At 40.4% G+C, this 27,550-nt stretch overlaps 1 protein-coding gene and 1 long non-coding RNA gene across 21 annotated transcripts in view; one reads left to right on the top strand and one right to left on the bottom strand.

Moving 5' to 3' along the window:
- LOC105495767 (tubulin tyrosine ligase like 5) overlaps positions 1 to 27,550 on the top strand; it is a 291,082-nt gene that overhangs the window by 154,660 nt on the left and 108,872 nt on the right. The window lies entirely within an intron of this gene.
- Positions 110 to 16,660, bottom strand: LOC139364241 (uncharacterized). 2 transcript variants are annotated; one of them, XR_011625718.1, is made up of 3 exons: positions 16,572 to 16,660; positions 15,235 to 15,373; positions 110 to 242 (listed from the first exon to the last, which is right to left on the bottom strand). It is a non-coding gene; the product is annotated as an uncharacterized lncRNA (long non-coding RNA). The 2 variants fall into 2 exon arrangements; XR_011625719.1 differs by lacking the exon at positions 110 to 242 and adding an exon at positions 3,285 to 3,409.

Genomic DNA, 27,550 nt, shown 5'->3' with positions numbered 1-27,550 from the left:
GGAGTATCTATTGGTGTTAGAATTATTAAGGAACTAATTTGGGAAGCAGAAGCTCTGCCCAGGAAGCAGCATAAATATAAGCACATTACATCATCCTGTGGTACAGTGTCTTTCATACCAGTGATCATTGTGGTCGGGGCGAAAAGAATCATCTGAACTGAGAATTATAAAGAGCCGAAGACCAAGAGGCAGGACTTTTTAAGGCAGAGCATCCTCCACACGGTTCTCTCCCCAGGAAAAGTCTGCTGTAAAACATCAATCGTAAACAAGAAATTCTGTTGATACCGTAGAGCTTTATTTTCCATAAAAAAATTTTCAGATATTCCATTTTCATTTTAAATTCAGAGCCTTGTTTTTATGGAAGACATTTTCACTGCAATTTTGGATATAATGTCTGTATGACAAGGCTACAGGCATTGCTCCTACTGTAAACAAAATGTTAAAACCACACATTTTGGAAAAATTGAGTTTTAGCACTTTTTATGCTTGTAGATGGAATGAGGGAAAACATTTTAAATAAAAATTGTGGCTGGGTTTAGAGCTTTCTTTTGGTAGTGCTTGTTAATAGTGAGATGAAAGATGATGAGTTCGGTCAAGGATGTGCCAGGACCTAAGGTTCAGCACTGTGAGTGGCCTTCTCCCAGCCAGACTGCCCACGAGGCTGCAGTAATGCTCATGGTGCATTACACAATTGACTTCTGACCCATTCCAGCCAAAAAGCAACCCCCACAAAGTCCCCTGGTCTTTTCCTTTTCGAGTTCTTTTTACCCACAGCAGCCCTCTCTTTACCTCCTCCTCAAACACAGGAGCCAGTTTTCAGTCCCATTTCAGCTCAGGGTAGCCCTGGGACATTTTCCTCTGCCCCCAGGTGACCTCTGGTTGCCAGGACTGCCTGGAGCCTGAGCTTGAGAGTCCCAGTTCCACATGGAATTCCCAGAGGCACCCACCCTAAAGGAGCCCTGAGTGAATTCTCAGAGGTCTTTCCAGACTTGGCTGTGATGTAGGCCCCAGCCAGACCTGCAGCATACAACCTGCACAGCCCAATATCCTGGTTTCCATTTTTACCTGGTAAGTCACTGTTTTGTGGATATTTAGTCTCTTGTTGTTCCTCCTTTAGTCGTAAGGGTGACTAAGTTTAATGAATACAGGATTTGTAGCTTAGAGATCTGAGTTTTATTACTGGTTTTGACATTCAGTGACCCTAAGCTATTCATTTAATCTTTTTATTGGGTAAGCATACTTACATATAAAGTGGCCTGTTTTGAGAGCTTTTAGATTGCCTTTAAAGCACTTTGATCTCCCTGGAAGTAGGTGCTAGATAAATAAAAGGTACTCTGAATAGTTTTTCTACAGTAGCAACAGTGGATTCCAGTTTAGTTCTGATAATTCACTAAACTAGGGGCTGCCCTGTAAACTGTAATAAAATGTAAAGAGAATCCCATTCCTAGCTGTACTTTTCATCTCTGCATGTCAGAGAATTCACTGACTTGGTAGCCACAGGAATGAAAACTGGTGACTCACAAGAACTCTGCAAATAGTGTTATTTTTCATTTCCCTATGGTGTTGCTATTGTTCCCAATTTTATGGATCACACAAGTTTTCATCAAACGACCTTATTCTTCTCCCGCTGTTTTGAAATCACCCCAAATGTAGCCTCAGGGTTGTCGTCTCCCATTGGGTCAGTATAAGCTCAGCCCAGCTCCTCAAATCCCTTGGTTCCTTTGGTCTGTCTGGAGTCCTGTTCAGGCTTTGTTGTGGGAGAAGAAGGCAAAGAGCCCACGACTTGCCCAGACAGTCTGAGGCCTGGCCGTGTAGCCTGCAGTTCCCTAGACACTCTGGAGTTGGACTTGGCCAGCCATCCCTCTGTTGTTACTTTTCAGAGGTAATAAGTGAGATTAATTGCAGGCCATTCTCCAGAAGAGAAAGTAGTTAGAGCCAAATACAGTCACATGTTCAGAAGCCTGAGGTGTGCCTCCAAGCGAGGCCGACTTAGAATTCTACAGTAGGGACTCCAGGACGCAGGTACCAAGTGCTTATGACCCCTGTCTTCCTTAAAGTGATGTTTTCATTTTCTAGGTGCCGATACGTGGGTATGTTAGCTTTTCTTCAGCCAATGAGAAAGATTAGGTTTTTCAAGCTGCCTTTTAATTATCCATTTTTTGGGCACATGGGGAGTCATTAAGAGCTGAAAATTGATGTGCAGAGCCATCTTGTCATTACTGCCAGCCTTCCATGGAACTGGACTACATCAGGGAGGATTTTCTAGGTGTGGAGCACTCAGTGGGTTCTTGGTGCGTTTTGCTTTGTGAGACATGGAAGGGTTACTGTAAAGTCTTGGCTGCTGCTTGGAATGATTTGGGAAGAACAGGGCCTCAGACAGCTTGGCAGGAACCTGAGGCCCTGTTTTTTTCCAGTCCAGCCCTTCCTTGTGGATCAAGCTGTCAGGGAATCCCACGAATGTCTGGCTCCTGCCCCTTTGTATGTTTTTCCAGTATTTGTCATTGAATTATTTTTATCCACCTCTGGCTTTTTCACACATGCATCCTGGGGATTTGTCTGTTCCTCGATATGAAAGGTAGGGGAATTTGCGGAAAGAGCACAGACATGAGTTTGTTCCTACTTTTTTGTGATAGGACAAGACATTGTGGGCATGGGCTCCTCCACCTGGCCAGCTCCCATTCTCTAGAGAACATCTGTATGAACTTGAAATGCCACCGAGGAATGGGAAATCTTGGGAAACTGGAACCATTTTCTATGTCACCCTGTCCTTCTGCCCTCTTATTCAACATTAGATTATAAATAGTTTGGTATTCTGCTTTGCATAAGTTTAAGGCACACATTTTTCAGAGATTCTGATTCTAGCTCAGTTAATAATACTTTCCTCCCTTCTTTTAGATTATTCTTAGAAATGATGCTGGAGATTCAGCTCTCTAACTTCTCATCTTTTCATTCTCAGTCAGTCCTCAGAAATACTGAATTTGTTAATTTCCTTTAAAAATATGTCCTATGCATTTTCTATATGTCAGGCATTGTGTTAGTTGCTGGGGAGGAGCAGTAAATAAAACAGAATAGTTTCCAATCTCAGAGTTTACTCTCCAGGGTATATATTCCATGTTCTCAGCACAGTGTTGGGTGCTGGGCCTAAAAGACTTTTAAAGACATAATGTTTGATCACTGAGAGGCTACTGTCTGGCAGGGAAAGGGAGTGTATACACATGAAACAGAGCAGTGGCAGGCGGCATATGACAAAGATCTGAATTTTATGGCATAGACGATTAGAAGAAAGGGTGTCAGGAAGGGCGTGTAAGGAGTCAGTCCTGTCCCAGATGAACCTTGAGGGTCGTATGCTCAGTGAAGCCAGCCAGTCACAAAAGGACAAATCCTGTATGAGTCCACTCATATGAAACATCTAAAGTAGTCAAAATCATAGCAACAGAAATTAGAAAGGTGGTTGCCAAGGGCTGGGGGAAGAGGGGAGGGGGAATTAGTATTTAATGGGTATAGAGTTTCAGTTGTGAAAGATGGAAATGTTCTAGAAATCTATCGCAGAATGATGTGAATGCACTTAACACTCCTGAACTATACATGTAAAAATGGTTAAGATGGTACATTTAAAATTATGTGTGTGTGTGTTTTTACTACAATCAAACAAAGAAGAGTATGTAAGGATTTAAGAGCGCCCCATAGTTCCACAAAAATTACTTAGTGGCCAAATGGCAAGGTTTTGTTTTTATCCTCTGCCTCCATTATAAGGGAATTATTCTGAACATAGTCCTTTAAATACTTCTCTTTCTTGAAAAGCATGTTACCTTTATAGGAATTGGGCCCAGCAGCTTCTGTTAGGAAGATGGCACAGTATGGTGGGAAGAGAAGGGACTTTAGAGTCAGGCAGACCTTGGTTTGCCTTGTCCTTGGGCAAGTTGCTTAGCTTTTCTGAATCATAATTTCCCCATCTTTTTTTAAATGCACATAGTTAAACCCACCTCATTAAGTTGTTATAAGATTAAGAGTTGTGTATGTGAAAGTGGCCAGCATGGTTTTCACTTTTTACTTTTTTGGTGTAGGTTTCTTGATAACTCTCACTTCCCTTTCCAGAAAAGAAAGAAAGAAAGAAACTTAAAATTGAACTTGCTTGGGATATGGTATTGTTCACCACTTAGTTTAGTATCTAGTTTAGATCACAGTGGCCATCACCCCTGTGCAGTACGCTCCTGGAACTGGATAACAGAAATCTGGCCTTTCTAGCCGAGGATGGGAAGGCATCAGAGTGGGGCCAACAAGAGACTCTTCCTTTTTCTTTGACCCCTTGGTTACAGGTCAGCTTCTTTCTACTCAGCAGGCCCTTTTTCTCTGCTGTCTCCTGAATGTTGAAATTTCCATTGCAGCTCGATGTTCCAGCCAGTAAACACTCATATTTTCCATCTATCCTGGGGGTCGAGCTTTGGGAGAGCTTTTCTCTGGAGCAGTTTGGAGCTTATAATTTTGTACTTTATCCTGTTATATAAACAATGCTTTCCAGCCAAAGAGCACAATCAAAGAGAAACTACTTTTTTGGGGGGACTAAAAAAAATTCATATTCAGAGTTCTGCAGAAGTGATACTTCACTCCTTATGCCTCTTTCTTCTCTTTCATAAAGTTTACCTCACCTTTCTCCTGAATCTTAACTATTCCTTCCCCTGAGGAAAACAATTTCTCCAGTACATGTATGATAAAGGCCTGTACTTCTATCTGAATTTTCTCTGCTCCTTTTCTCACCCAGCCAGACACATAACCTCTAAAGAGTTATACCCTGCGTCAGTTCAAGCTCTGTGACAGATTCTACAGTTCCTCCTTCACCGAGAGAGCTGAGTGCTGTCAGTGTGCCAAGAGCAAAAGTGATTGGCTTCTGCCTAATAAAGGAATGTTGGGAAGCTTAGCAAGTCCGTCAAAGCTAGCTGGCTGGACGTCATACCAGGGCCTAGGTAGCATAGGTTCAGGAACCTGGGGCCGAGTGTCAGGAGTGAAAAACGTGGATCTTTCTTATCCACAAGTCAGAATAAAGCATGGAATGCAGTGTTTGCAGTTTGCCAGTGTCAGTTTTTCTAGTTAAGTTTGCCTCTTTCACTCCACTCTGCACTGCTTTGAAGTATTAATGATGAACTAGCTTCTATTTCTTTAGGATATGCGCGCGTGCGCACACACACACATACACACACACACGAGTCTTTGTTAGAGGCAAAACCTGTGTGATTATACTTAACACTCCTGAACTGTACACATAAAAATGGTTATGATGGTACATTTTAAATTGTGTGTGTGTGTGTTTTTTTAACTACAACGTTGAAAAAGACTATGAAAGGATTTAAAAGAGAACCCCATAGTTTCACAAAAATTATTTACTGGTCAAATAATTCTTTTATTTAACTGTTTATAATTTTGTAACTATACAAAATTGATGATTATTTTGGTTTTAAGAGGCCTGAATATGACAGAATTCCTTACACTAAGCTAAATGAGACTCCATTTTTAGAATTAGGAAATTACATGAGTTGCTTTATTTATAATTTAGTTTAATTCTCGTGGCATGGTTTGTCTATCAGCTTCTATCCCTTCAGGTTAACTGGTTTACCAGCTTTGAAAGAGCCTGAGAAGATCACAGGCGTGATGAAACACAGTCTTCTTTCTGACTCATGTAGAGGAACACTGATGATCCATGTTTAAAGCTTACCCAGTATTGACTCAACAAATTTAGAAGGAAAACCAGCCAGTTTTCCTGATCCTTTAACTAAAGATCTCATCCGACCCACCTGCCCTTCTCGCTGCTAAAAGACTCTTAGCGTATTACCTACCCAGTACAGCTAAGAAATCAATGCTCTTTTTTAGAAGGTCTCAGGAGTTAAGATGTTAATAAGAAAAAACTCCCTGTATCTATGTTTTCATAAAAGAAAACTATAGAACTATATATCTGCAAAGGAATAAAAGGCTTCTTTTTCCTGAAGCTGTTTTGTGGGACAAAGTTTTGGTATATGCTCTTGGTAACTAACTCTTAGTTCCCTTTTTTTGAAAGAGAGAAACAAAATTGTACTTGCTTGGTATATGGTATTTGCTACACTGGGACACAGTTTAGAGTCAACTGGCCATATATCATGTACAGCAAAATAGAGTATTATAGCAGGGAAAGCAGTAATATGTAATCACAATACTAAGGCTGACATTATTTATTTATATTGTGAAGTAAGTACCCACTTATTAAAATTGTTATTATAAATCATTAAAATGCTCGTAAAGAAAGATAATTAGGAAAAGCCAAATTTTAAATGTTTATTTAAATATGGAGCCAACTGATCTTTGGGTGATGTGTCCTAACCTAGTGAGAGAGGCAGTGTATGAGAGTTCAGGGATTTGATATGTCACAACATACGGCAGGCCCAGGTGTTCATTATAAGTTACAAACTCTCGTCCTGCTTGGACCATCCTTATGCTTCAGAAGCAGTAAAGGGACAACTCATGGTTTTCATGAATTGTCAAGCTAAGATTCATATTAATTTCACTTCAAAACCAATACATATTTGACTTGGTTCTTTTTTTTTTTTTTTTTTTTTTTTTTGAGACAAGGTCTCACTCTGTCACCAGGCTGAAGTACATTGGCATGATCACAGCTCACAGCAGCCTCTGCCCCCTCAGGCTCAAGTGATTCTCCCTCAGCCTGCCAAGTAGCTGGGACTACATGTGTGCATCTCTATGCCCGGCTACTTTTTGTATTTTTTGTAGAGAGGGGATTTCACCATGTTTCCCAGACTGGTCTTGAACTCCCAGGCTAAAGCAATCCACCCGCCTCAGCCTCCCAAAGTGCTGGGATTACAGGCGTGAGCCACTGTGCCCAACCTGGCCTGGCTGATCTTAAAAATAAGTTTTACTGTCTTTGGTGAGAACGAAATATGGGTGCATCTCAATGATGTGACTATAATTTAAAAGGATTTAGATGGGAAAAGCAGGCTTTCTGGCATAGTAGCTAAGGCAGCCATAAAGAGATTAGTAAATTGGGTATACTTAAAGGCTAGGGGGAATCAAATCACAATTGACCCTTGAATAACTCAGGTTTGAGCTGCTCGAATCTACTTATATGTGGATTTTCTTCCATGTCTGCCACCCCTGAGACAGCAAGACAAACCCCTTCTCTTCCTCTTCCTTCTCGGCTTACTCAACATGAGGATGACAAGAATGAAGACCTTTATGATGATTCACTTCTGCTTAATGAATAGTAAATATATTTATCTTCCTTATGACTTTCTCAATAAATTTTTTATTCTCTAGCTTACTTTTTATTAAGAATACAGTATATAATACATATGTCATATACCATATGTGTTAATTACTGTTTATCCATAAGGCTTCTGGTCAACAACAGGCTATTAGTAGTTGAGTTTTTGTGGGGGGTCAGAAGTTGTACCTGAATTTTCTACTGTGCAGGGATTGGCACCCCAACCCCTGTATTGTTCAAGGGTCAACTGTACATTCTTCTCAAACTGGATTGCATCAAGTAAAACTAAGTAAATGAAAGACCCTGCCTAATACTGTTGAATACTCTCAAATATCTAACTAGCTGCTTGAACTCAGTACTGACATTTGAAATATAAGCTTCAAAAAGAGTTTTGTTACCTTCTTCAACAAATATTTAGTCGGTTAAAATATGTTCAAAAGCAAGGGCGAAACTGGTAATAAGTAATGTTTCAGCTGGGAAATGGTTTCATCTGATAGTTGTTACAATAATGTTATCCTCAAAAAGTTAACATGTAAAATTACTGAATATCTCCTCAGTGTGAGAAGTTGGGCTCTGAAGGAGGTATTAGACAAGTCCCTGTCCTCAAGAAGGAAAATTACTAATCATAAAAGCTACTAGTGCAAGTACCATAAAGCAATATGTGCTTAATTATTGAATAGGAAGATGAAAACTCTTAAGTGGTGAGAGTTCTGAGGAGAAATTTATCACTCTGGCTGGAGAAGCTGGCAAAAACTTCATGGAAAAGAAAAGGTGTGAGTTGAATCTGGAAGGGTAGATGGGGCTTGGATAGGCCAACAGGCTGATATTCATCACTTAAGAGATAATTGCACATATATTTGGTGCTTGACACTATGTGAGAATCTGAGAGGATCAAAGAATTGTAATCCATACTCTTACTAAGTTAGAGTTGGCTGTTCAGCAGGGCAGTCTGGATAATACTGTCCTATATATTTATTTATTTATTTTCATGTAACACACAAAGTGAGTGATTTTAAAAGGGCATATGGGTTCAGATGAGTTCATAATTCAGAAAAGGTACTAAAGACTTGAGTGAAAAGGTAAGGCTCTGCAGAGGAAGGGTTTAAGGTAGCGTTTAAATTCAGTCCCAGGTGTATAGGCTACGGATAGGTTAAGGAATAGAAAGGAACGAAAAAGAAGATAACATGCAAGATGTTTAAGGTATTTTCAAGGGACAGTAAGTGGGAACCAGTCTGACTCAGACAGAGTGTTTCTGTCAGAAATAATGTATTAGTCAAAACACTTGGAGTTTCCAGTGATAGAAACTGAAATCAAGCTGGCATATCCGTAAAGGAGGTTTTTTACTTCATATAAAAGCCTAGAAGTTGGTGTGGGGGAGTTAGGAAGTATCATCAATCATTCTACTTTCTTCCAAGTTCACAACTAAATGAGATACAGTAGAAAAGTTAGAGAAATAGTGAGATACTGGCCGTATTGCTGATAAGGATAAATTGTTGGGAATATAGCATAATTAGGCTTCTACCTCTTAAGTCTAAGTCTTTCTAATTTGTTTTCTGTATTCTAAATACTTCCTATATTGACATTTTGGTCACTTGGGTAGTTAAAACAAATTTTTTCAAGAAGAAGGAAAAGGATCCAACACACCACAATGTGAAAAACAAAAACAAAAAAAATTGTGGCCTGATTTCCAAGGTGAACACCTGCATCTGGGCCCAGTCCAGTTTCTCCTTGTATTCTTCTTCATAAGTTCAGTGTCAGCCAACTCAGCAGATCCAAAGTAAGCCTATTACTATACAACATGGTGACTATAATTAGTAACAATGTGTTAAATACTTGAAAATCACTAAGAGAGTAGATTTTAACTCTTCTCAGCACACGCAAAAATATGTAAGTTAAAACGTGTTAATTAGCTCAATTTAGCCATCCCACAATGTATAAATATTCCAAAACATCATGGTGTATACCATAAATATATAGTTTTTATTTTTTCATTAAAATAACTAATGAAAAATGAAAGATAGTATTTTGGAACCCAAATATATAAGCCTTGTATATTTTCCCATCACCACATCCTCACATTTGCAATTCTATAGCACTTATTCTATTTGTTTACTGTTTACTTTCTATCACTCTTTTCACTTAAGTGTATGTTGTCTTATTCATTATTGTATCCCAGTGCCTTGGTAAACAGTGAGAACTTATTGATGTACAAATATTAAGTAAAAGCATGAATGAATGGATATCCTGTTCTCGCACAGGGCTCAGCTTATCCCAGTCTTCCTGCAACCTTCCCTGATGTCCCAAGTAGATCTTATTAGGATTTCTCATCGTTTTGCTCTTCATCTATTGGAATCATGCTCCTGAGAGATGTAATTCAAAAGAGGCTCTAAGTGTGTAATTTTAATTCCTAGAGAATGAATCTTTGTAGCCCTTTCTAGCACAGAGAACTGAACTCTAAAGAGAAAAGCCCTAGCCTCTGTCCATTGAGCTTAGAGCCCCTCCTTCCAACCTTTCTGTCCCTCTCTTTCGAGCACATACACCACACACTTCCCAAGTCACTAGGCCCTGTTGCTTCTCTTTTGGATCTTACTCGGTTCTTTATAGTTGTCCAAAGTAAAAAGTACTCTATAAGCACAAGGCCCTCCCTAATCTGGGGAGCAGAGGTAGGTAGGGTGTGGAAGAAAAGGAAATGGTAGAAAACCTTTCTTTTTCTTATCCTTTTCCCTACCCTGCCCAGCCCACAGGAGTCATAGGAGCCACTTCTGGAAGATACTTGAGGGTAGAAGGGCATCTGCCATCTTTGACAGCTTAGTGTAGGATAGTGCTTTCTCTACCCCCAGCCTTTTCACATTTGTTGACTAATAAGTTGTAGTGTTTGCTGAGTTTGTGATTCTGTGATGTTCGGCTCATTTGGTGTTCTTTATAGTAGTGCTCTCTTCTCACTGTCCTTCACTGGACAGACTTTCTGACATCTCCAACCCGAGTGGTTAGTGTAGGGGTGGGGGTCGGGGGATAAATAACGTTAGGCCACCGTCTCCCAACTCCAGGATTGCAAGTTCTAATATCCTTTATATGTCTCTGCTGTGCCATTTACCATTCCTGTTTATATTATGGTTGTTTGTATGCTTGTCTTATGGCCTACATTAGATGGCAAGCTCTTTGAAGGCAGAGACCAAGTCTTACACATCTTTGTATCCTTACAGTGCCCTGCACAAAGTGCTCAGTGAATGTTTGGTGAATGAGTGACTAGACCAGTGTTGTCCAATATGGTAGCCATGAGCCACATGTGTATATTTAAGTTTTAATTAAAATTAAATAAAATGAAAATTTCAGTTTCTCAGTCATATAAGCCACAAGTCAAAAGCTCAAAATGAGCTTACATGGCTCATGGCTACCATATTGTACAGCGCAGGACTGAATAGTTGACCCGGAAGATGTAATAAAGACCCAAACTTGGTTAGTGAAATAAAAAGTAAAAAGGAATGAGTTTCTAAGAAAGGTACATTGTTGATATCCTCTTAGGATCTTCTGTAGATCTTGAGCTTCTTTTGTTTAGATCTGGAGATTTACTACAGATGCTGTTCTTGAACTAATTTGTGGTCCTGGAAGGGGAATATTCTAATGCCTTGGGAATCTCACAAGATCAGAGCTTCAGTGTAACTAGTATTTAACCTATCAGAGCTAGGCCAACTGAGAGGAAGGGGTTTTTAAAGCAGATCCCAGCATTATCTTTTTATTTTCTGAGATGTGTCCATGGCTAGATGTTGGGGGAGTCTTGCTTCTCTACCCTCCCTCCTCTACTGCCCACAGCCACCCCCACCCCCACCTGCCTGGCTGGAAGTTCTGACATGGCTTCTAGAGCTGCTCTAACTCTGGGGAACAGAGCCAAACATGCGGAAGTGGTTACGTGTACTAGCTCCCAGGGAAGCCGTGGCTAGCAGGGGGAGTGGGTGGGGTCCTGCCTGATGGCTTTTCTAGACGCCAAATCTTTGAAGTTTTGTTTTAGCAGCTGCCAGGTATGCTGTTTCAGCACTTTGCAGACTCTCCCTGTGTTCCCATATCACATTTTTTCTTTACTGTGTGTGCATAGTATACACAATGGAGCTTGGCTGTTGGTAGGGCAAATATAAAATTGTGGAGTAAGGAACTAAACACAGTCCTTTTGGCTTTTGGCTTTTTCTTTTTACTATAACTCTGCTATGAAATAGCCATTTTAATGCCCTGTTTTCAGCTCTGTCCCTTTCTGATCACCTGCCAAAGGAGGGGCACAGTCCTCTTCTATTTTGGGAACACAGTACAGTTTGAAAAACTGGAGGTCCTACCTTTCTGCGATAGATCGGGGTGTCACTCTTGAGGCTAGAACTTCTCCCTTTTTACAAAAGAATAGATGACACACACCCCCACCCCCACAGCAAGTAACCCGGATACTGCTGGTCTCAGAGTAAACTTCTTACTCGCCATTGGCTCCTTGGCATTGAGCGCAATGTCAACAATAAATATTTGTTAAATGCACTTGCAGCTGCTATGCTGCAGTAGAAGGGCTGGGGAGGCAGAATACCCCTTTAAGGCCTAGCCGCTGTGCTTTCCCTGCCTTCTTGCTTAATAATCCCTTTCTCCCATCCAGTCTACAGTCACCTGAGGCCTTTTCCAACTGCCCCCAAATTTGCTGCTTCCTCTGAACTCCACTCTTGGAGTTTAGTGTACGTTCCCTTGTGTAGTTAACTGTCTTTTCTTTCTTTCCTGAGATGCAAGCTACATTTTATTTCTGGACCAGGAATGGGAAGACCTAGGTGCCAGCTACAGGTCTTCCTGACTTGGGGCAAATCATCTGACAAAACCGAAGCCTTATTTTGCTATGTGGAAAGTGATGCCTGGATTGTCATGGGAATTCAGTGAGATCCCATAAGTGAACATGCTTTGTAAACTGTAAAGTATTACACTTGATTGGGTCTTTTCAGTATTAATAATACTCATCACTATAAAATAGTAATGTTTGTTTCTGCTGCTGATGTACACAGACTAATCTCTCCCAGGGTTGAGGTAAATCACCAGTTCAGTCTCACATTACTCAGTTAATTTGGCACAGGTTTAAAGCATTAAACGGTCCATTCCAGGCACTGTCTGTCATCGCTTCTCTTTCAGTCTGCAAGCTCCTCCTTTTGGAGCTGTGGGGTGGTTGTTTTCGTAAGTCTCCTTCTTCTATCAGGCCCAGACTGAGCTCTCTCTTTTAACCACCTCTGTTCTTAGGGCAGCAGGCTTGTCCATCGGGTTCCCAGTTTCAGTGGGAATTGCTGAACTGGTGGGCCAGTCTCCTCAGCGTGGCCACCTGCCTCTCTCAACTCTGCCCATCGGGAACACCAGGTGCCTTCCTCATTCTCCTCAGCCAAGCCCCATGCCCTTATCAGCATCTCAGCCTCTCTTCCTGCGTTCCTTTCACTGTCCTTGTTTTTCTGCCAGGCCATCCCCTAGCCTCCCTCTTTCATATCATTGCATCCTGCATTTTCTTTCTTTCTCTGAGCTCTGACCTTTCATCCAGAAAGGCTGTTTCATATTTTAAGACTCCGCTGTTTGGTGCATCTTCACACTCCTGTCACCCAGTCCCCAGCATCTGAAGGCAGCTCCTTCTCAGAGAAAAATAGGATAAATAAGCACTGCCATATTTTGGGACAATCATATGGCTTGAGAAGCTCCCAATTTTTTTTATTTAAAAATATCTAAGATCTCCTATTTAAGTGTTATGACCTAATGTTTGAAAGCATGTGGTTAAGAGGCAGACCAATTTGGATTCCTTCTTTTTTTAGCCACTCACTGGCTATTTTGCCTAGGACAAGTTCTTTGAACTTAATATTCTTATCTCTAACATGGAGAATAAATGCCTACTTCCTAGAGATGTTCTCAGGAGCAAATGAAAATTAAATGGCCTAAGAAAAGCACTTTTACTGTATATAATGCCTGCCATAGAGTAAGTGCCCAGTAAGTGGGAATCCATGTAAACATTTCTATGTCATCTACCCTTACCCGTACCCATACATTAGAAATGTTAAAAATGGAGACCCGGCCGGGCGTGGTGGCTTACGCCTGTAATCCCAGCACTTTGGGAGGCCGAGGTGGGCGGATCACAAGGTCAGGAGATCGAGACCATGGTGAAACCCCGTCTCTACTAAAAATAGAAAAAATTAGCCGGGCGCAGGGGCGGGCGCCTGTAGTCCCAGCTACTTGGGAGGCTGAGGCAGGAGAATGGCGTGAACCCGGGAGGCGGAGCTTGCAGTGAGCCGAGATTGCGCCACTGCACTCCAGCCTGGGCGACAGAGCGAGACTCCGTCTCAAAAAAAAAAAAAAAAAAAAAAAATGGAGACCCAGAGAAATTAAGTAGATTGTGCAAGTTCTCATGCTTACCTAGTGATAAAGTAAGGAGTGGAATCCAGGGCTTCTAGTTCTCTGCCTGATAAATTTTCCATTTGATCTCTCTGACTTCTCAAAGGGTTATTTGTTAGGGTTTCCTTTCTTTAGGTGAAGCATGTGATTATCCCAGATAGAGGCATGTTCATTTATTCATTCATTTTTCATTCAACAGACATTACATGACCATAATGTTACCAGGCTCTGAGTGTACAAAGACCGGTAATGATGAACTCACTGTCTCAATGGTTAGTCCAGTAGGGAAGAAATCATCATGGTGAAGAATAGTCACAGTACAAAAAACATGCTAGTAAAAGGGATGTGGGGCCTAGAAGAACAAGCTAAATCAGAGGAAAACCAGGATTGATTTTGCAGAGAGTGAATTATTGGTTTTTTACGAGATGAAAATGGCAGAGATCTGTGTAAAGGCAGGGAGGTATAGAAGAGTGTACCTGAAGTGCAGTATTATGGGAGCATCACATTCAAGTAGGGGAGTATATGGTTGAGGATACAGTAGGAAAGTTGTAAAGTTAAAGTGCTTGGTAAACTATATTAAAGGGATTTTATCCTGTTATCAGCTCTTTTGATCAGTGTCAAATGAAGAAATCAAGGGAGTTTTTAAAAAACATTTCTGCATCTTTGTACCTATGCTTCCACTGTCTTTCCCCTTCCCTTTCCCATTCTTATTTGGCAAACACGTTTTACCGTTGTGAATGCAGCCCAGTTCTACCTCTTAGTCTGTATATTTTTTACTCCCTGCCATCCCAGGCAGTCTAAATACATACCTATGCCCAAAATTCGCAGACCAGACTTCCACCTGGGCAGTTCTTTAGCCTACTGCAAGAAGTCACATACCATCATTTAAAAAGAACTTTTTTATTCTATAGATGCATTAGATCAGGACGTTTTCCTTTAACCAGAACCACAACTCAGCATACTTACCATCATTAGAACTTGAGTTTTGGGCTGGGCACAGTGGCTCACACCTGTAATCCCAGCACTGTGGGAAGCTGAAGCAGGAGAATCGCTTGAGCCCAGGAGTTTGAGACCAGCCTGGGCAATATAGTGAGACCCTCATCTCTACAAAAAATTTCAAAAATTAGCCAGGCATGGTAGCATGTGCCTGTGATTCCAGCTACTCAGGAGGCTGAGGTGGGAAGATTGCTTGAGCCCAGGAGGTTGAGGCTGCAGTGAGTCATGATTGTGTCACTTCACTCCAACCTGGGCAACAGAGTGAGACCCTGTCTCCAAAAAAAAGAATTTGAGCTTTGACTTCCTCTAGTAAGGTACCCTAGCACTAAGCTGGCCAAAAACCTGCTATGACGACCTGCAGCAGTTGTCATTCTTTTTGTGTTTGCAACACACTTCCACATACTAGAACTTTGATCACCACGGTCGAAGGGACCAAAAGACGCAAGACAATACTCAACCCAGTGAATTCCGCCTGGTGGAATCAAAATTAAAGTAGAGCATTGTCTCCCAGTGTCCATTAGGTATCTATAGTTATACTCCTCATTCGGTCATCCTTCAGGACCATGTGGCTGTTTGAGTATTGCTGTTTATTTACTGTCCTCACTAAACTCTAATATACTCACAGGACAAAGTTTCTTCAGATTGTAGTAAACACACAATCTCTATTTGGCACCAGGTTGACGTTATGCTTCTCTTCTTGCGTATTGCAAATGGACTGTGCTCCATACCATGTGACAGGAGCCAAACAGCTCAACATTTCATCTGACAAACAGAACCGTTATGTTGTATTAAAATATGTAGTTAAACCCACAGAATGGAGAAAATATTTGCAAACTAACCATCTGATAAGAGATTAATAATCAGAATATGTAAGGAATTCAAACAACTCTGTAGGAAAAAAACTAATAATCCAATTAAAAATAGGCAGAAGACCTGAACAGACATTTCTCAAAAGAAGGCATACAAATGGCAAACAGGTATATGAAAAATGCTCAGCATCATTGATCATCAGAGAAATGCAAATCAAAACTACAATGAGATACCATCTCATCCCAGTTAAAATGGCTTATATCCAAAAGACACGTAATGATGCTGGCGAGGATGTAGAGCATAGTGAAGCCTCCTGCATTGCTAGTTGGAATGTAATTAGTACAACCACTATGGAGAACAGTTTGGAGATTCCTCAAAAAACTGAAAATAGAGCTACCATACAACACAGCAGTCCCACTCCTAGGTATCTGCCCAGAAGAAGGGAAAGCAGTATATTGAAGAGATATGTGCACTCTCAAGTTTGTTGCCACACTGTTCACAATAGCTAAGATTTCGAAGCAACCTAAGTGTTCATCGTCAGATGAGTAGATAAAGAAAATGTGATACATATACATAGTTGAGTACTATTCAGTCACAAAAGGAATGAGATCCTGTCATTTGCAACAACATGATGGAACTGGAGGTCATTATGTTAAGTGAGATAACCAGGCACAGAAAGACAAACTTTGCATGTTCTCACTTATTTGTGGAAGCCAAAAATCAAAATAATTGAACTCATGAAGATAGAGAGTAGACTACTGGTTACCAGAGACTGGGAAAGGTAGAAGGAATTGGGGGTGACGGGGGGAAGTAGTGATGGTTAATGGATACAAAAAAAATAGTTAGAATGAGTAAGACCTAGTATTTGCTAGCACACCAAGGTGACTATAGTCAAAAATAATTTAATTGTACATTTTTAAGTAACTAAAAGAGTGTAATTGGATTGTATGTAACACAAAGGATAAATGCTTGGGGTGATGAATAGGTACTGCATTTACCCTGATGTGGTTATTACACGTTGCATGCCTTTATCAAAATATCTCATACCACCCATAAGTATATACACCTGCTATGTATGCAAAAAAAATTAAAATTAAAAATAAAATATATGTAATCAAATATATTTTACATATGATCAAACTTTACACACTTGTGAAGTTTTCTCAGTACAGAAAAGTTGAAGCCTCTTTCCCAAAACTTGAATGAAGAGATGTGTTGTAATCCAGCAATAGACCATCATGGAAAATATGCCCTAAATTGTGGTGTGTTAGGATAGCAGGCCACTATGACATGATAATGCTTTAAAGCTGATTTTTTTCTTTTTACAATTTATCAATATAATTGCATTGGTTACCTATTGCAACAAAACAAATTAACATTTAGTGGCTTAAAATAATAAACATTTATTATCTCAGCTTCTGTAGGTTTCTGTAAGAACTGAGGAGCAGCTTAGCTGGGTGTTTCTGGCTCAGATTCTCTTATAACATTGCAGTTAAGATGTCAGCCAAGAGGGTTGCAGTTATCTGAAGGTTTAACTGGAGCTAGAGGATCCACTTCCATGATGTTTTTCACTCTCGTATGCGTAATGAGTTCATGCTGGCTGTCGGCAGGAGGCCTCAGTTTCTCACTACATGGACTTGTCCACGTGGACTTCTCCACCGGCTGCTTACGTGACCTCATGACATGGCAACTGGCTTCCCTCAGAATGAGTGATTCAACAGAGAGTAGGGTAGAAGCCACAATGTCTTTTATGACCTAGACTTGGAAATCACATATCATCATTTAAAAAATTATTATTTTAAAAACTGTGGTAAAACACAATATAAAATTTACCATCTTAACCATATTTAACCATTTGAACTGTACACAGTTCAGTAGCATTAAGTATATTCACATTGTGCAATCATCACCACCATCCATCTCCATAATTCTTTTCATCTTGATAAACTGAAACTCTATACCCATTAAGCAGTAACTCTACATTCTTTCCTCCACCCAACTCCTGGACACTACCGTCGTATTTTCTATCTATATGATTTTGACTACTCTAGGTACCTCTATTAGTAGAATCATAGAGTACTTATCTTGTTGTGACTGGCTTATTTCACTTAGTATAATATCCTCAGGGTTTATCTATGTTATAATGTGTCAGAATTTCCTTCCTTTTACAGGCTGAATAATATAAAATATTTCATTAAACACATATATATGTATGTGTGTATCTGGATATATATATGTGTGTGTATGTACGGGGGTGTGTGTGTATATATTTATACACACCCATACACACACACACTACATTTTGTTTACTCATTCATCTATTGATAGACACTGGGTTTACTTCTGCTTTTTGGCTATTGTGAATAAACTGCTACAAACACGAGTGTACAAATATCTTTTCACCTCCCTGTTTTCAGTTCCTTAAGTATATGCCCAGAAGTTAAACTGCTGGATAGTATGTTAATTGTGTTTTTTAAAATTATTCACTTTATTTTTCCTATATAAAAGCACTACATGGTAGCCAGAGTTGGAGCCTGCATCCTTTGCACAGAGGCTCTGGTGCAGGTCTTTACTAGATGGCCAGTGAATTCCCAGTTGGGAGATTTGGTAAACAGTCATTCCAGAAGTAAGAGATCAGATAGCTAAAGATCTTGGAGGTGTCTTCAAAGGTAGCCTTGGCACAGCTGCTCAGAGGGTAGTGCAACCCCTGGCTGAGGTGTAGCAGTCATGAGTACCAGTATAAGCAGCAGCTTTTTGAGTGCAGGACCTAAGATGTTGCCAGTGCCGTTGGGGGCGAGGGTGAGGCGCATCAGCACAGAGCTGCAGCAGCCAGTCACTTGTAGTGCAGAGTGTGGAGCTTGCTGATCTTGTTCCCTTGGATCCTTGCTGCATGTGGATGATGGAGAGCAGAGTGATAACCCCACAGATGTGGGGTCTGCCTCCTTGGAGCAATTATCCAGACTGATGTAACCATTGTAGTCCCTGATAGTAACAAGTGCCTTGAACCTGGTCCACTGGCCAGTGTGGGTCTGCTTTTGCCACAAGTGTAGTCTTCAAAACCTCACCTGTGAGAGGGTGTCCCCAGAAAAGTCAGTGATCTCAAATTACTTGATGGGCAGGGAGAAGAGAGAGATCTGCTCCAGGGACTTGATTTTCATGTTCTTGTCCAGGCAGCCCAGCATGCAGGTGGTGACACATTCCTTGTACTTGGTCTTGCTTCTGTGAGCTCTGTGGTATGGGCCCTGAGCACACCTGCAGTCTAGACCCTCCCAAAGCACTGTGTCATCTGCCATTTGAGATTTTGTCTTGGAGAAGAAGAGTAATTCTATTTTTAAGTTTTTGAGGAACAATCCTACTGTTTTCCATAGCTACAGCACCACTTCACATTCACGCCAGCAGTGCACAAGGGTTCCAGTTTTTCCACATCCTCAAAACTTGTTTTCTTTCTTTTTGATAGTAGCCATCTGTATTCGTTTGTTCTCACGCTGCTATGGAGAAATACCCAAGACTGGGTGATTTATAAAGAAAAGAGGTTTCATTGACTCACAGTTTCACATGGCTGGGGAGGCTTCAGGAAACTTACAATCATGACAGAAGGCACCTCTTCACAGAACAGCAGGAGAGAGAATGAGTGCCAGTAGGGGAAATGCCAAATGCTTACAAAACCATCAGATCTCGTGAGAACTCACTATCGCGAGAACAGCGCTGGGGAAACCGTGCCCATTATTCGATTACTTCCCACTCCCACCAGTCCCTCCCACAACACGTGGGGATTATGGGGATTATAATTCAAGATGAGATTTGGGCAGGGGCACAACCAAATCATATCACCATCCTAATGGGTGTGATTTGGTATCTCACTATAGTTTTGATGTGTATTTCTCTAATGATTAGTAACGTTGAGCATCTTTTTGCATGCTTGTTGGCTATTTGTATATCTTCTTTGGAGAAATCTCTGTTTAAGTTTTTTGGCAATTTATTAATCAGGTTGTTTTTTGTTATTGTTGAGCTTTAGGAGGTCTCTATATGTCCCATCTATTAAACCCTCAACGGATATATGATTTGTCAATATTTTCTCCCATTCCGTTGATTACCTTTTTACTCTTGACAGTGTAACCCTTGATACACAAAAGTTTTTAAGTTTGGTGAAGTCTAATTTGTCTATTTTGTTGTTGTTGTTGCCTGTGCCCTTGGTGTCGCATCCAAGAAATCATTGCCAAATCCAGTGTCATACAGCTTCTGCCACATGCGTTCTAAGAGTTTTAATAGTTTTAGCTTTTATGCTTGTGTCTTTCAGACAGAGTCTTTTTTTATATATATATACTTTAAGTTCTGGGATACATGTGCAGAATGTGCGGGTTTGTTACATAGGTATACCTGTGCCATGGTGGTTTGCTGCACCCATCAACCTGTCATCTAGGTTTTAAGCCTTGCATGCATTAGGTATTTCTCCTAATGCTCTCCCTCCCCTTGCCCCCCACCCCCTGACAGGCCTGGATGTGTGATATTCCCCTCCCTGTGTTCTCATTGTTCACCTCCTACTTACGAGTGAGAACATGTGGTGTTTGGTTTTCTGTTCCTCAGACAGTCATTTTTGCAGTGTTCTATTGGTTTATACAGGCCAGCCCTATTCAGTGTGGAAGGGAACTACGCAAGGATGATAGAAATACTAGGGGGTATGGGGATCGTTGGGGGCCATCTCAAAGGCTGGTTCCCACGATAGTTCAGGACTATAGTTTTAAAAGTTAAGTAATTCTATAAGGTTTATAATGAAAATGGGAATCCCTTGCCTTTTCTCTTCCCAGTGCTACCCAACCTTAATTTCCATGCCCTAGAAATAATTGCTTTCAACTTTCTTGTAACTGCTTTTTCTGTTATTTACCTTCTGTGTTAATTCATTCTTGCATTGCTATAAAGAAATACCTGAGGCTGGGTAATTTATGAAGAAAAGAGGTTTTATTGACTCACAGTTCTGTAGGCCATACAGGAAGTGTGGTGCCAGTATTTGCTTCTGGTAAGGGCCTCAGAAGCTTCCAATCATGGCAGAAGGTGAAGGGGAGCAGGCATGTCCCATGGCAAGAGCAGGGGCAAGAAACGGGAGGTCCCAAACTCTTAAACAACCAGATTTCGTGTGAACCAACTGAGCAGGAGCTCACTCATCACCAAGGGGATGGTGCTAAGCCATTCCTGAGGGATCCACCCCCATCATCCAATCACCTCCCACCAGGCCCCACCACCAACACTGGGAATCACATTTCAACATGAGATTTGGAGAGGACAAACAGCCAAACCATATCACCTTCATAGTTCTAAATCATGTTTATTCTGCCATTTTTGGATTTTAGGTTTAGATATTATCTATTAACTTTCTGTCAGAAAAAGGAGATTTTGCACTCTTACTCTACACCCTTCACACCCACACAAACACACATACACACAGCTTTCTTTCCTTCCTCCCATCCTTGCAGTAGACTTAGAATACAGTTTTTTATTAGATTTGTATTCACTGGTTTCATTACCGTGACTGTGGCTTTGGGAACTTTTGGGCCTCTTAGAGTCATTATTTCTTCTTTCCTATTTATTCCTTTCTTTGTCATCTGGTCTGACTTTCTGGGTGATTCCCTTGATAATTTTCCATATGATCTGTTTCCTGTTGTAAAGTTAAGAAAGGTTCTAATTTTTAGATTTCTTCCAGTTCAGGACAGTTTACATGGGGCTGTAAATCGGGGGTTTGGGAAGGGATCTATATATTTACTTTTTTTTTATTTTCTATAGACTGAAATATTTATGTCCATACTTAAAAAAAAAAGTTGTACAAATGGTACACACATGTAGCCACATGATACAGTAGTCTAAAAAATACACATATGGGAAGATTAGGCAGCAAATAAAATCTTCTCAGAGGTAGCTATGCTTAAAAGGTTGGTTTGTATATTTTTTTCATGTATTTTTCTGTGATGTTTTTCTACCCTAATATGTCTCCATGTTTTTCAGTCTGTTCATATAAACTAACTTAAATATTTTTAACCACTATGTCGTTTTTCAAAGTATGAATGTACCATAGTTTATTTTTCCATTCCTCTATTAAGGAGCACTAAGCCGTATCCTGATGAGGCATCTGTAGAGAATTCCTTATACATAGATCTTTGTGCGTATGTGTATTTCTGTAGGATAAATTCCTAGAAGTGGAATTGTTGGATCAAATGTCCACTTTGAATTTTTATAGATACTGTCAAATTGGCATCTAAAAAGCCTATCCCAGTATATCTTCCAATCTGGAGTACAGAAACATGCTCTTTTTCCCACACCCTTGCCAGCATTACATACCATTGACCTTTCTGTCTATTCCTCTGGACTGTCGCTCTCCCACTTTTACTGCTGATGAAATGAGGAGCGGACCCTATCTTCAGATATATTACTTCAAGGGTGTTTTGTTTGGGGCAGGAGTACAGCTGAGAGGAGGCTGAGAAGCAGGAGGGTAAAGGGATCTCCGTGGGCTCTTTATTTTCTTAATGTTCCTTAAGACTAGAAGGAATCCCTGTGAGTCAAGTTCATCTTCCCTCCGTGCTGCTTAGGTCTCTTCTCTCCTGGTTTTGTTTTTGATTGATTTTACTCAAGGAGCCTGATCCTCCCCCCTCCCTAAGTAATGAATAACCAGAGAAAGTTATAGAACCCAGCAAACTGAATGAAAAAAAGCTTAAGGAAAATATTAAAAAGGAAGAAAAGTGTTTGATGTACTTTTAATACAAAATGTGGAAAAAGTAGAAAATGGGTGGGGGTTGGGGAAAGGAGGGAGGCAAGAGATTATTCACGGTAATGGGAACCAAATGTTGGCTAGGAAAGCTGCAGTATTCTCACACTCTTCCTGTAAACCCAGCGGCTTTTCAAAGTGATAATAATCAAGGGCTGACAGCATAGGACACGCCTTAACCCTTCCATACCTGGACACTTCCTTTGAGTCAGCCTCAAAGGTGGTGTCCACTTTGAAGAAGTCCTGGTATATTTCAGTGCCCTTTTTGCCTCCATAGCAAAAAGAAGGAAGGTGGAGGCAAGTTTTGAACAGCAAAGCACCTGCTTGCTAAAACTCCTTTCAGTATGCCCGAATTTCTTTTCTGTGGACAGAGAGTGGCCTACCTGACCAGTCCAGGTTTATATGATGATGTTTTCTCCCCTTGCTGTCCTGAGGGGAACTTGAAAGGACTTGAGAACCTCCTTGTGACAGATAAGATTCTCTCTCCATCAGTAATAATCCCATTTACTTGAAAACCCTCTAGTCTGAAGTCCTCCTAGATGCCAGTGTGGAAGTGCATGCACTTATTTGGCGGCTTAGACCTTTGTTTCTCTTGGAAGTCCACTCTTGCCCCTGTGGAACTGAAATTTAAATATACTGTTCAGAGTTGAGGAGCTCCCTGACCTTATAACTTCCAGCTGGTCAAGAACAGGTATATGTCTCTTGGCCTAACCATTCATCCAAAGAGGGAGAAGGAAAGGGGGTTACTAAATGAAGTTCCTGGTTCAGCTGGATCTTTACATCCATCTAGATTTAAACTTTGTTGAGACACCTTTAAAAGTTCATTTTACACAAGAGGAAAATGAAATCTTATTTTTTGTGTCAACTATTTCCCATTTCAGAGGAGCAGCCACCAAATGTAGGGCAATGGTAGCAGTAAGGCAGGCAGCACTGCAGAGCAGATGAGTGCTCAGATTCTGCAATTAGCTGTGCCTCAGTTGCCTCATCTGTAACATGAGGCAAGGTTAAAGTGAGATAAAGCACAGAAAGCATTTAGCGCAGTGCCTGGCGCCTCCTCTTCTTTTTCTCATCATTGTTCTCATGTGGCATACAGCTAAAATGGAAGCATCTCCTTTATTTGAAATGTTTTTAGAAGTCATCTTTGGGATGATTTTATAGTTTCTCATTTTATATTTAAATCTGTGATCTACTCTCAGTTAATTTTTGTGTGAGGTATGAGATTTAGGTTGGGGTTCATTCTTTGTCTATGTATGTGCAATTGCTCCAACTTCATTTGTTAATAAACAAATGATTTAAAAAGGTTATTGTTCCTCCATTGTATTGGTTTTGCAACTTTGTCAGAAATCAGTTGAGCATATTTGTGTGGATCTTTGGATGACTTTAGTATTTCTAAAACAAAGGTCTATAGTAATAATTGTTAGAAAATCTTTAGCAGGGGCTACTTTAAGTTATGATTTTCTGTTTCTCATTATAATTGTGGAGACATCGAGACTTAGGTTCAAAAGCAGCTCTTACCTTTATCCTGTATGTCCTTAGGCCTTAACCTAACCCTCAGTTTTCTCATGTGTAAGATGGGATAATACTTGTCTCAACAGGTTGCTATGAAGGCTAACAAAGATAAGGCATATAAAGAGCTTAGCTTGGAGTCTGGCATTTAGAAAGCCCTCACACTAATGATGGTAGTGGTGGTGAGACTTGGCTGTCCTTGTTCTTGGTCACTCTAAGCCACACTCACTCATGCCCTTTCCATTCCCCAAACCTTAATTTTTTTAGCCTTTTCATTGCAGCTTCATCATAAGTGCATGAATGATTCCAGTTGAAGCTGTTGTGCAGTGCTTTGCCTAAATGGAAGTTTTGACCAGTAACATTTCTATTTCTGAATATGTGAGAGATCTGCATCTTACCAGCTTTCATTACAGCCTCTCTCCACCCTCCACACTCCTGCCATTTAGCCACATTGGCTTTTCTATTGTTCCCTGTTCTTTTACATACTATTCCTAATGCCTGGAATTTCCTTTCCAGTTGGCAAGTTACCAGTCAACTTTTGAGATGCAGATAAAATGTCATTTCTACTTGGAAGCCTTCCTTGATTTTTCTCCATAGTAAGTTGTTCCTTTCCCTTGTTTTCTAAAGCTAGTGTCCTGTTCCCAGCACAGTGACATACAGAGTTTGGGGAGTAGCAGTTTTTTTTTTCTTTTTCTTAATTTAAAAAAGTGTACACATATTTTTAAACTACATAAATATATCCGTTATGTGTTGACGTTAATACTAAATGATAAAGATGAATAGTATAATCACAATGTACTGGTCAAGACTGGAATGAGACATACCAAAGGACTCCCCATGGCTGTAGAATGGCCCTGGGGGTGACTTTTTTCCTTCTTCTTTGCACTTTGTAGTACTTACACATTTTGGTAGTCAGCAGGTTTTAATTTTTTTAATTTTTATATTGTTTGAAATGCTCTACAGCTTGATATTAGTTCAGAAGTATTTCTCCCTTTTTTTGAAGTACGAATCTGTGCTATAAGTTGTGAAAGAGAGGAACAGGAGAAGGAAAAGGGAGCTTAACCACATTTATTGAGCGTCTGGTTTGTGCCAGATCCTGTGCTTTGTATGATTTGTCCTGAACACAGGGTTGTAATGTGGGTATTGTTATCCTCATGTATAAATGATGAAATTGTCTTACAGGTGATACCATTGGTCCATGGTCACACATGAGGTAACTGATGGCCCAAGAATTTGAGTCCAGGTCTTTCTGATGTGAAAGCTCACATTCTTTTCTCTACTTTAACTTTCCTACCTTTAGAGGGAGGAAAATCAATACCAGTCTTTCCACAATGGCATCCCAGACCAGCCTAGACCTATTTTTTTGATGATAACCTACAAAGGACAGATGGAAATATTTCTGAAAAGAAACTGTCACTGGTGGATTATAAGAATCTTTCTGTGAACAAAAATGAAAAAAAAAATTACAGGGGTGCAGTAGAGTTCAGCATTACAAATGTCTTTACCCTAGTCTATGCATTTGTATAGTGTTTTACTTTTGTAAAACACCCCTTCCATAGAGAAGCTTTGTGTGTGGGCAGAAAACGTCAGTAGCCTGAAGAGGCTAACTATCAATATATGACTTGTATAATATTTACAATTTAGATTGAATTTTGACTTGCTTTGTATGCCCACTCTCCTGAATAGAACTTATTTTTTCAAATAGATTTAAACCAACAGGTCAGGCAAGTAAGGATGGTTGTTTTAGATGGTGGGGAATTACATAAGGGAAATCTTATGACTCTAGGGGATAGAAATTGTGGATTTTTTGGTCCTGTTGGATTTTTACAATGGCGTAATCATACAGGTGTTGGTCAACACTTCTTGTAAATGTGATCTGTCATTTTAGCTATGGTTTAGAAAGCCTATGGTTTAATAGTTACAGTATTTTAGAGGGGAACCATGATGTCATGAAAGGATGTAAAGAATTAGAAGAGATAATGAAAGAGTTCTCTGTTGGCCTCCATGCCATTTATGGACTCGAAGTGTGAGGAATTAGTCCATAAGGCAGACATAGAGATGAATCATGCCTTTCTTCCTTGGCAAGTGTAATGTCTGAATGTAGAGCTTTAGAGGCAAAGAATTACATTGGATTCAGTTCCTGAAATACAAGTTCTGTATTTCTTTTTTTTTTTTTTTTTTTTTTGAGAGGGTGTCTTGCTCTGTCACCCAGGCTGGAATACAGTGGTACAGTCTCGGCTCACTGCAGCCTTTGCCTCCTGGATTCAAGTGATTCTCCTGCCTCAGCCTCCCAAGGAGCTGGGATTACAGGTGCCCGCCACCACACCTGGCTAATTTTTGTGTTGGCCAGTCTGGTCTCGAACTCCTGACCTCAGGTGATCCACCCACCTCAGCCTTCCAAAATTCTGGGATTATAGGCGTGAGCCACCACGTCCAGCTGTATTTCTTTTTTTATCACATTAATATCAAAGCTGATTAGCTTCTTTATACCAAGAGGGTCCAGTTTGCCATAGAGGAATATGGACTTTCTCTTGGTTTGTGAGAAATTTGGATTATGTCCCATTGAACCTCAAAAACAAGATCATAAATAAGAAATAATAGTAACTAATAATAATTAAATGCTTTGTGTAGCTTAACTCATTTAATAACTAACATTTACTGTGTACCAGCAATTGTTCTAAAAGCTTTACATGTATTAACTGATTTAGTGCTCACAGCTACTCTGTAAGGTAAGTACTGTTATCATCCCCATTTTACAGATGAAGAAACTAAGCACAGAGAAATGAAGTCACTTGCCCAAGATAACGCAGTTGATGAATGGCAATCAGGATCCATGCCCAAGCAATATGGTGGCAGAATTCATGCTCTTAACCACTCTGCCAGTGATTCTTTGTGTGTGTCAAAATCACCTGACAGGCTTGTTAACACACAGATTGCTGGGCCCGACCACAGAGTTTCTGATTCCAGTAGACCTGGAGTGAGGCTCCATTATTTTCCTTTTTAACAAGTTCCAAAATGTGGCTGCTGCTGTTGCTGGTGGTCTAGTAAGAGAAAGGTTTAATTATAAGTATACATTTTCTTTTCTTCCCTTTGGTGCTGTTTTTTTTAATCTCTTGTGATTTCTCCTGTATTTTCCCCATTTTATAAAAACATCTTTATTTATAAAGAAAGAAAACGGACAGGTGAAGAAGGTTTTAAAAAAAGGTGGAGTTTTTGGAGTTGTCTCCTATTTCCCTTGGCCAACTGAAGAAAGGGAGCAGAGGCGGGTTACTGGAGCCAGAAAACCTGTAGGCCTCACTGTTCCAAGTTGCCTGATATTTTGCGTCCTGGGGAAAAGAGAAGTGAAGGGAGCCTAGCTGATGTGATGGGGCAGGAATTCTAAATTTGTGATACTTTGCAAGCTGTTTGTATGCACTAGGTTTGAACCCAGCTACAATTCAATGTAGAAGTTCTTGGAAACTGGCATGTCAGCTGCCCTAGACAATCTGCACATTAACTTCCACTCTAAAAACTTTTCCTGGCTTGTCTTTGCAGAGTGTGAAAGCTAGGTGATGGCGGTCCAGTTTTACAATAAGGGCCAGCTGTGCTTATGTGTGCTGATGTTACTGTCACAAAGACTTTTCCCTTGATTTGATAAAAATCCTGCTGAGCCGGACTCAGTCTTCATTGTTGAATGAACTGGTGTCAGGGAGTTCTCCTTTGGCTTTCTTAAAGGTCATTCTTTGCTCACTTCTTTTTTAGTTCACAGCTACATTTTTTAGGCTTCATGTGGTATGCTGGTTATGCCAAAATAAAGAACTGGATCAAAGACATTTCATGTTCATAAGGCTAAGGACCAATCTGTCTTTCAGATCCAGACTGCTAATAGATAA

This window comes from Macaca nemestrina, chromosome 7 (assembly GCF_043159975.1).
Source record: "Macaca nemestrina isolate mMacNem1 chromosome 7, mMacNem.hap1, whole genome shotgun sequence".
Lineage (NCBI taxonomy): Eukaryota > Metazoa > Chordata > Mammalia > Primates > Cercopithecidae > Macaca > Macaca nemestrina.
The sequence above is the reverse complement of the archived record's forward strand: the minus strand, read 5'-3'. Positions and strand labels throughout refer to the sequence as shown.